Raw genomic sequence first — 10,341 nt, 5'->3', positions numbered from 1 at the left:
GGAAGTGTCTCAGCACTCAATTCGCTGCCACCTCTCCCGGCCCCCCTCTCTCTTCAGTCTCTCCCCAGATTCCACTCCTCCGCACACTCTCCCTCTCTTCAGCACAGGTGAGTGCCTGTATCCGAAATGTCCCATGAACAGGATTCAGTGAAAACAATCAAACAAACGCCGGCCGCGGAAACGGGGAAGGCTTGGTTTCTGTAAGCTTCTTCTCTCACCGGGACTGCATGGTCTGGTCAGCTTTTCAGGCTGCCCCCTTTAGGCTCAGTCCTCCGTGATCACAGAACCCAACTCTCAATTCCCCCGGCGGCGCCAGGAATCCCGAGGATCTCCTTTCCCCCCCGTCAGGGGCTGTGCCTGTCCCAAGGGACGCGGCTGTCTGCCACGCGGTCTCACTCCGACTCTCTGGGCTCAGAGGTCTGGCAAACTTTCCTGCCCAAAACCCTGGTTTTTTTACCTTTCCAGGGGAGTTCTTCTCTTCCCGGCTGCAAACCGTCTCACCAGCTGAGCAATTTCGCCAATTCAGGGTGGATGCTATTAGTTTCAGCTGCTCTCTCCATTTGCTCCGGGACAGGACCTGGGACGCGTCTGCCTATATCACCGCCATCTTCCCCTCTGAATCTGCATCTTTTTAAAAATTACCTTTATATTGATTTCAGAGAGGAAGGGAGAGGGAGAGAATCATTCATCAGCTGCCTCTTGCATGCCCCCTACTGGGGGTCGAGCCTGCAATCTGGGCAGGTGCCCTTGACCAGAATCGAACCTTTCAGCCCACAGGCCGACACTCTATCCACTGAGCAAGTCGGCTGGAGCAGAATCTGCATCTTAACAAGATCCCTGGGTGGCTCCAATGCTTATTAAGTTCGAGAATCACTCATTGACACACTTTCCCCCTCCCTCCTCTCTCCATTTCTTTTTACAATTTTTTTATTGATTTCAGAGAGGAAAGGAGAAAGATAAAAACATCAATGATAAAAGAATCATTGATTTGCTGCCTCCTGCAGGCCCCCCACTGGGGATGGAGCCCTCAACCCAGGCATGTGCCCTGACTGGGAATCGAACCCGGGACCCTTCAGTCCAGAGGCCGATGACGCTCTATCCACTGAGCCAACCCAGCTAGGGCTTCCATTTCTTTATGATACAGATATTCCACCGACTTGGGCCAGACAGGGCTGCCACCTTCCAGGTGCCCCTGGTGAGATGAGAGAAGAGGAACATCCACAGGCGAATCACGTCCTGTTCACTGGGCTCAGCAGACACAGCCCCACCGGCAGAGCTCTCCGCCCAGAGGGCAGCTGGCAAGGCGCCCAGAGCGGGGAGGGCTTCCCGAGGTGGCCGCTCAGGCTGAGCTGGCACCGCCTGGTCTGGGAGGGCCCCAGAGGCAGGGGGCGGAAGGAAAGGACATTTTGTTGGGCTGCACACCAACGTTTGGGGGGCCAGCGGTACTTTGCCACGCAGCGGGGAAGGGTGTACAGTCCCAGGGTGCTCCTGGGTGGCCTGCCTTCTACTCACAGGAAAAACCAGGAGTTGGAGAGAAGGGCAGAAGGGAGTGCAGGGAGCGGGGGGTATGGTGAGTGCCAGGGATGGGGTGCGGGGGATGGGGGATGCGGGGGGACTGGGAGTGCAGGGGGGCATAAGGAGTTTGACGGGATGGGGTGGGTGGGAGTGGGGTGGTGGGTGGTGGGGGTACAAGGGTAGGGGTACAGGGGGTGGGGGTACAGGGAGTGGGGGTGCAGGGGTGGGGGTACAGGGGTAGGGGTACAGGGGTGGGGGTACAGGGAGTGGGGGTGCAGGGGTGGGGGTACAGGGGTGGGGTGCAGGGGGAGGGGGTGTAGTGGTGGGGGTACAGGGGTGGGAATGCAGGGGGTGGGGGTGCAGGGTTGGGGGTGCAGGAGTGTGGGTACAGGGGTGGGGGTGCAGGGGTGGGGGTACAGGGGTAGTGGTGCAGGGGGTGGGGGTACAGAGGTGGGGGTGCAGTGGTGGGTTGCATGGGGTGGGGGTATAGGGGCGGGGGTACAGAGGTGGGGGTACAGGGGTGGGAATGCAGGGGGAGGGGGTGCAGGGGGTGGGGGTACAGGGTGGGGGTGCAGGCAGTGGGGGTGCAGGGGGTAGGGGTACAGGCGTGGGGTGCATGGTGTGGGGGTGCAGGGGTTGGGGTACTGGGAGTAGGGGTGCAGGGGTTGGGGTGCAGGCCCTGGGGAGAGCGGGCCGATGCAGTGAGGAGCTTTGAGAGTTCTGAAAGCCCAGTGTCAGGTGCGCCTGTGGCCTCTCCACGTTGGTCTTCATCCAGGTGAAGCCGGCAGGGACCCCCAGGCCGCAGGCTCCCCGCCTCTCAGACACTCGGGCGGGGCAGCCGCCTGGCTGGAGGCCGCCTGAGGGGGCAGGCCCAGCAGCGCTGTCAGGGCCGCCAGGGGGACCACGTGGGCGGCTGCAGTGGAGCCGGGACAGATGGGGGCGCCGTCTGCCTCGTGGGCAGGGGCAGCTGGCTGGAGGCTCCCTGACCAAGGGCGGGACTCAGAGGCTGCCCTTGAGGATGTCAGGGGAGAAGCCGAGCCGAGGAGGAGGACAGGCCGAGGGGCTGGGGAAGCTGGGAGAGGCCAGGCACACTGCCCGCCAGTGGCCATGGGGCCGCGGGAAGGGGCCTAACGCCCTTGGGCCCGGCGGTCTGGAGGTTCCTGGTTCCGGTGCCCCTGCTCACAGCTCCTGAGGCAGAGGGGTGTGATGTGAGGACGCCCCAACCCAGCTCCTGGGGCCTGCAGCCGCGTGAGGCTGGACCCACCCCCCCTTTGACTTCCTCAGGACTCATGGGCCTCAGAATACCCCCTCCTCCCCCAGCCAGGGTGCCCCCAGCCCAGCCCTCTCCCAGACAGGCTCAGATCCGGGGGCGGCCAGCGGGACCCTGTCCTGTGGAGTTGTCAGGAGTTATGGTTTGGAAAGCTCTTTCTTTAAAAGACACACTCGCGGAAGAGTAGGGTGTACATTTCTTTGATATTCTCCAGTTTCAAAAGCCGTTTGCAAATGCCAGCTCTCCTGAGTTTTATTTCTGATGCTTGTACCTACAAAAGAAGGCACTCGTCATAAAAAATAAAAAGGCTGTGAAGCCATGGGCCTCAAGAAGGGAAAACTGAAGATGCTAAAAACAACAATGATGGAATCAATAAGCAAGTTGGGTGTGAAGTAGCTCAACCCCCCCCCCCCCCCCACGTCCTAGATGCTTTTGGTTGTCACACTGGGTGCGGGGTGGGGGGGGTGGTCTGTCATTGGCATCTCGTGGGGCCAGGTCGGAGCCGCCTTAAGCGTCCTGTGATGACTGTGGAGGTAGAAAATGCTCTAGGAGACGGTGTCGCTCACCTCGTTTCACAGGTGAGGAGACATGTTCGGAGAGATACTTCGGTTCATGATCAAACATAACCAGCAAAATGAGTGGAAACAGGAGAGAAAATGCGGGCGGTATTTGAACCGAGCTCAGAAGGAAAAGGGAAGCCGTGCACTTCGTGTCTGTCTGTCCCATCATTTTCCGTTTCAGGATACCAGAAGCCGTGGCTCCTCTGAGCTGACATCGGTGCAGCTGTGCCCCCAAACCCTTCAGCGTGGCCTCGGGGCTCCTGCTCCCCCATTCCCCCGCCCCCCGCCCCTCACAGCTCTCCTGCAGGCCTGGGCCCAGCCCCGGGGGAAACTGCCCTTTCGCCTTCACCTTTGAGGCACAGTCTGCGGCCTGAGGGAGGGTCTCTGGCCAACACCTCAGAACCATCGCACATGCTAACAGCCTCCATTCGGAACCGGGCCAAAAGGAATTCAAAAGAGAATGAGCCTCCTTCATAAGGACGGGGATGCAGAAATGCTCATGATATTTGGAGTGAAAAAGCCAAGTACAAAATTGTAATTGATGACGACTTTTAAAAACTTTGCATTCTGGATGTTCCGTTTCCAGAGTGAACATGCATGGCTTTTATCGGGAACAAACAAGTGTTACTGTAACAGGAATGTTCCTACATTCCCACGTAACAGGTGGAATGAATGATGTCTGCTCGGAGGCGTGAACAAAGGCTCATAGCAGCTTTTTTTACAAAATAGGTTTTTATTGATTTGAGAGAGAGAGGAAGGGAGAGGGAGAGAGAAACATTTTGCCCCAACCCGGGCATGCGCCCTGGCCGAGCGGAACCACCACCTCCTGATGCACAGGCGGCCCACACCGCGCGCAGCGCCTGACCCAGTGCTCACTAAACCGGGAGATGGTCCCCTGCGGGTGGACGGGCTGGCAAGGTGCAGGCATTTTACTACAACAGAATAAATACTGCAGAGCAGAGGAAAGGAGCCGGAGGCCCGCAGCGCCCTACGCAGCCCCGGCCAGGGAAGGTGGGCGGACGGAGGACCTCGGGCTGAAATGCTTTTTCTGTATGTGAAGCTCAAAGCCGGCAGAGTGAGTCTGTGGGGACGCGGCTGCTGGGACAGGCTCCCCACCCACGCGGCCCGCTGGCCTCCCTCCTGTGCAGGCCACTCCGCAAAACAGGAGCCCTGAGGGGCAGTGTGGCCCATGCGCCCTGGGGTCTCACCCACCAACCCCGGACCTGCTCCCCTCTCTACCATCAAAGGAGCGCCTAGCCTGCAGGCATCAGGATCCTGGCCCACCCACATCAGGCCCCTGCGGGGGGGGGGGTGGGGGGAGGCAGGGGTAGGGGGGAGAGGGGCAGTGTGTTGTCTTGCTGCTTCCCAGATCAGAGCTGAGCCCCAGGCTCACTGTCCAAAGAAGGAGAAAGGTCTTTTCAACTGAGGAGGCATTGGTCAGCATTAGTCTCCAAGGGGAAGGATCTTGACCTCTGCAGAGAGACAATGGCCTTGAAAGCCAAACTTGATGATGAAAGACCAGTCAGGAGCCGAAAACCAGGATTACAGGCTTTATTAGGGGAAAGATCTGCCAGCTGTCTCCCCAGGGAAGAACAGCAGAGGTGAGCACTCCTTTTGAGGGGAGGCATGGGAAGGAATGGGGGCTTAGGGTACTCGGCGCGCGGATTGGTGGCTTAATGTATGGTCCATATAAGGTACATGGTTAGGCACTCAGGTATTTCCAGGCTGCAGGTTATGTCATATGTCACCAGTTGGGGGAAGGGAGGACCTATCAGATGAAGGGGCAGGTATTTCTCAGCTACTCCCTTCCTACAAGTGCAGGCCAAATGCTCTAAGTCCTGCTTCTCAACCAAGGGCCTCCACAACCCCCAGGAGACTTGTATCCCCTGCTCTTGGTCCCCTCCAGCCTGGTAGGATCTGGGGGTCTGGGCACCCCATTCGTCCTCCAGAGCAGCCCTCTGGGGGCCCAGGCCCCCTCAGGGCCACACACAGAGCCTTTTCTCTGTGTGCTACCACTGGAAGAGCTGGGGTGGGGCACAGGGGGAGCGCTCTGGTCACTGCGTTCTGTCATTCTCAGGAGCCCCAACCTGCTCAAGCTGCCCTGGATGATGGTGGAAGAGAAGGAAAACCTGAAGGCCAGTGATAAGGTCAGGTATCTTTGGAGAAAAGATTTAGGAGCATCAAGAAAATGATGGGAAGTTCCCACACATCAGAGCACCTGGACCACAGTGCGAGGAAGTGCCAGCCCCGGGGACCTGCCTCTTGCAATGAGCCCCGTGTCCCTCGGGCCAGGGAGGCGGCTGCAGGTGGCAGCAGGAGTGTGATGAGGGCTCTGCCTGGGATCAGGACCCACACGCTTCCACAGGCAAAGAAGACGAAGCCAGGAGCAACGAACTTGGACTCTGGGCACTGCCAGAGTCTGTATCAGCCCGCAGGATGCCTGTGCGAAGGAGGAAAAGCTTCCTTCTTCAACACACACAGCCCCACGGGTTCATGGCTCAGCTAGCAAAGCATTGGCTGGATTCCCACTCCTCCGTGCAAATCACAGCTCCACTCCTATTAGAGGTGCTGGTAAGATCTGGGTGGGCCAATCGCCCTATCGCTGTCTTCTAATCCAGGTCGCAGCTAAGACCAGTCATTCCTCAGAGGGTGGGCCAATAGCCCTTGATCCCCTTCCACTTCCCACTTGTCCCCCACAGGTCACAGTTCCCTGTTCAGAGGTGGGAGGCGTCTGCAGTGATGAGCCGGGGAGACAGGACTCAGAACTCGGCCCCTGTCCCTTTGCTCATTCATGTAACAACTGAGCAACCTGGGAGGGCACGTGCAGTCACATTCCCCTTTACTATCCAGCTGGGCTGAGATTCACAAGTAAAAGGATCTGTTATGAAAATACTTAAGAAGCTACATTTTTAAAAATTTTATTTATTTTGCATTTCCAAGAGGTACAGGCCCTCCTGCAGAGGGAGGGCTGAGTGTGGTGGCTGGTGTTTGCAGAATGGCCCTGCGTTTGGCTGACCCCGGATCATTATTAGTAGCACTTTTGTTCACTCAGGGTGCCTCCCTGTAGGTGGTGAGATGTGTGCCCGTGTACTATAAAGACACAGCAGGTGGTCTGGTGAGCAGCACCCTTCTCGCCGGGTCGTGCCCACAAAGGGCCGCGTGGTGCTAGGCCTTCGAGGGAGGAGAGCCCCTCTGGACCGGGGGCTCCGGCAGCAGAGGAATTACCTCGGGCCTTGAGGGAGAGGGAAGAACTAGCCTTCTAGACAGGAAGGCTGGCTCTGCACTGATCACCTTCTGTGGCATAACCACTTACTGCAGAACCTAGCAGCTCAAAACAAACATAAATACCATTTCACACTGTGTCCACGGGTCAGGACTTGGAGAGTGGCCTAGCTGGCGGTCCTGTCTCAGGGAGTAGTCAGTGACTGGCTGGGCTGCCATCGGGGAAGGCTTGCCTCGGGAGGAAGATCTGCTGCCGTGATGGCCATGCACACGTCCATGGGCAGGCGCTCCTCACACACGGACCGCCCAGGCCCCGGCCTGCGTGGGGTCCTCACACACGGACCGCCCAGGCCCCGGCCTGCGTGGGGTCCTCACACAGGTGATCTAAGGGAGAAGAGTAGAAACTGCAGTGACGCTAATCATTAGCGGCTAATGACTTAGCCTGAAAGTCCCACTCCATCATCCCTGCACTGTTTTGCTGGTTCCATGAGCCAGCCCTCAGTAAACACATGAACACCTAGAGGTAAGGGTAGTGGGGCCCCTGGGAGGCTGCCACCAGTGAGCACATGGTGCCTCCCACCACTCCCAGCATGTGGTCCCCACCAGCTGACGCCCAGTCGCCCGGGACGTAGGGCATGGATCTGAAGGAACGGGACACTGCAGCCCTACCATGGCTGAACTCGAGAGCAAAGCTGGCCCTGGCCAAGGAGCTCAGTTGGTCAGAGCATCATCCTGGTACCCCAATGTTGCGGGTTCGATCCCTGGCCAGAGCACATACAAAAATGACCAGTGAATGCAAAAATAAGTGGAACACGATTGATGTTTCTCTCTCTCCAAAATTAATAAATTTAAGAAAAGAGTGAAGCTGGAAGCATTTGCTTTTGTGGCAGGAGAAATGCCCTGTGTCTAGGGAGCGCTCTATGCCTTACCTGGGGCTGATGGTCACCACTTTTCGAAAGTACATCCAGGAAAAACAACACCAAAAAAAACCAGTCTGAAAATTCATTTTTCCTTTTACCTAAGGACATTTTTCTCATATAATTTTTTAAAAGATTGGAAAGATTTCATATATATACTCTCCACAGAGCTGCCATCACTCTTCCAGCGTCCAGCTCTCCTGCAGTGCGTCTGCATCAGCCGCCTGGGGCCTGGCGTCCCGCGGAACGCGAAGCTGGGTAAAGCGAGGCTTGGTTGTGTGGGTTTTGGAGTCACAACTGACCTTGGTTTTACTCTGAGATCCTAGTAACACTAGCAGTGTTCTAGATTTTTCTCCATCCTTAGCTAGTGTGTCAGGTACATGCTATCCTTGTTTTAAAGTGTTCCTGCTAGAAACGGGCTTGCACGTCCTTTTAAAGAAAGTTCCTCCAGACTCCACATTTATTGCTGGTAATTCCCCGCAGACACAGCCTGCCTACATGGACCTTCCGTTCTGGCGGACGGCGGAGGAGAGCGCAGCAGGTCTGAAACGATGCTTTGTCCAGTGTTGTCCTGTCATCGTAAACTTGTAAGGCGCAAACTGGGTTCCCGCGGGCGCTGCGTGGAGTGTGCGCTCTCCCAGGCCTGCGTGGGCTTTCTCTGGCCTCCGGCTCCTCCCCTGTCCCAGAGCTGCACCCACGAGGTTGGCTGGCGTGTCGCCCTGTCCCGTGGGGTGAGGGCTGTGCTGGAGGGGCGCCCTGTCCCGGGGTCCCGCCTGGTGCCCCAGCTGCTGGGACAGGCTCCGCCACCGCAACCCTGACCAGGAGTAAGTGGCTGGCAAAAATTCTCTTACTTGTGTTTATTCATCTTCCTGAAATATGTGTGCAGTTCACCTTTATTTCAATGTTTAATATCAGAAGTATTTGTGGTTTTATTAAGGTTTGGTCATGATTTTGTGATCAGAAACATGTGATAGGAACTAAACTCTTGTTTATATCAAGCAGGCTATGGTGCAGGTGGTTTTCTTATCCGTTGTTTTGTTTAAAGTCAGTTGCCAAGAACCTACCAACATGAAGTCAGCGCTCACTATGCTGCCTGAATGTCGACAGAGACTCTGTCTGCAGGGAGCACCGGTCTGTCTACGTCCCTGGTGCTTAGAATTGATCTGAAGGAAGATGGGATCAAGGCGTTAGACCAGCATGTAAACACCATATGCGCATGCCTAGTAGCCAAAATCCCAGAATCATTTCACATCTTATATGTCCTTATGTCCCTCTTTTCCTCTTTCCCATTTTTATGACAAATATATGATGCCAACTATTTGAGCTCATAAGAATGCACCATTTTCTGTGTTAAACCCCCGTGGGTAGTGTTCCCTCTGTGCCAGGCACAGAGCTCCTGGCTGTCTCAATGGCATCACACAACCCGACCGCGGGAAGGCCCTCCTTTCATTCCCACTTCACAGATGAGGAGACTGCTGTTTGGAAAGGTCACCAGGTAGTGAACAGCAGGCCCCTGTGGGTCTGAAACTCTCAGCCACCACTCTGTTGGCGCCAGTTCCAACTTTCGGCTTTCAGTTGCCCGTGGAGTCTATTGTGACATCAGCTAGAACTGAGCTTTAATTGTAGCTCCTAAGACCTGATATGCGAACAGAAAAGAGGAACAAAAACGGCTTGAAATCTGCTCAGACCCTGCACGAGGCGAGGAGTGGAGTCAGCGGGAAGAGAAGCAGCTGGACTCATCGACTCCTCAAGCAAGGAGTGGGGAGGGGCAGGCCCACTTAATTGGATGATTATTTCAATTATCTAATTAAGAAAGATTACAGCTGAACAAAGAGGAAGAGAGCCACCAAAGTGATTTTATTTTATTTTATTTTTTAATTAAATCTTTATTGTTCAGATTATTACAGTTGTCCCTCTTTTTCCCCCCATAGCTCCCCTCCACCCGTTTCCCCCCCCCTTTGCCCTCACCCCCCCCCACAGTCCTCATCCATAGGTGCATGATTTTTGTTCAGTCTCTTCCCGCATCCCCCACAACCCTTTCCCCCCACCAAGAATAGTCAGTCCACTCCCTTTCTATGCCCCTGATTCTATTATAATCACCAGTTTATTCTGTTCATCAGATTATTTATTCACTTGATTCTTAGATTCACTTGTTGATAGATGCGTATTTGTTGTTCATAGTTTGTATCTTTACCTTTTTCTTCTTCTTCCTCTTCTTAAAGGATACCTTTCAGCATGTCATATAATACTGGTTTGGTGGTGATGGACTCCTTTAGCTTTTCCTTATCAGTGAAGCTCTTTATCTGACCTTCAATTCTGAATGATAGCTTTGCTGGATAAAGTAATCTTGGTTGTAGGTTCTTGCTATTCATCACTTTGAATATTTCTTGCCACTCCCTTCTGTCCTGCAAAGTTTCTGTTGAGAAGTCAGCTGACAGTTGTATGGGTATTCCCTTGTAGGTAACTGAGTTTCTTTCTCTTGCTGCTTTTAAGATTCTCTCTTTGTCTTTTGCTCTTGGCATTTTAATTATGATGTGTCTTGGTGTGGTCCTCTTTGGATTCCTTTTGTTTGGGGTTCTCTGCGCTTCCTGAACTTATCGTATTAGCCTTTTATATATACAGATTTTCTAACTCTTTTATACAATTTCCTTCCTCTATTCTTTTTTTAAAATATATTTTTATTGATTTCAGAAAAGAAGGGAGAGGGAAAGAGAGATAGAAACATCAATGATGAGAGAGAATCATTGATTGGCTGCCTCCTGCACACCCCCTGGGACTTGAGCCCACAAGCCGGGCATGTGCCCTGACCAGGAATCAAACTGTGACCTCTTGGTTCATAGGTCAGCACTCAACCACT

Source organism: Myotis nattereri (genome assembly GCF_964212035.1).
Source record: "Myotis nattereri genome assembly, chromosome: 14".
Lineage (NCBI taxonomy): Eukaryota > Metazoa > Chordata > Mammalia > Chiroptera > Vespertilionidae > Myotis > Myotis nattereri.
The sequence above is the reverse complement of the archived record's forward strand: the minus strand, read 5'-3'. Positions refer to the sequence as shown.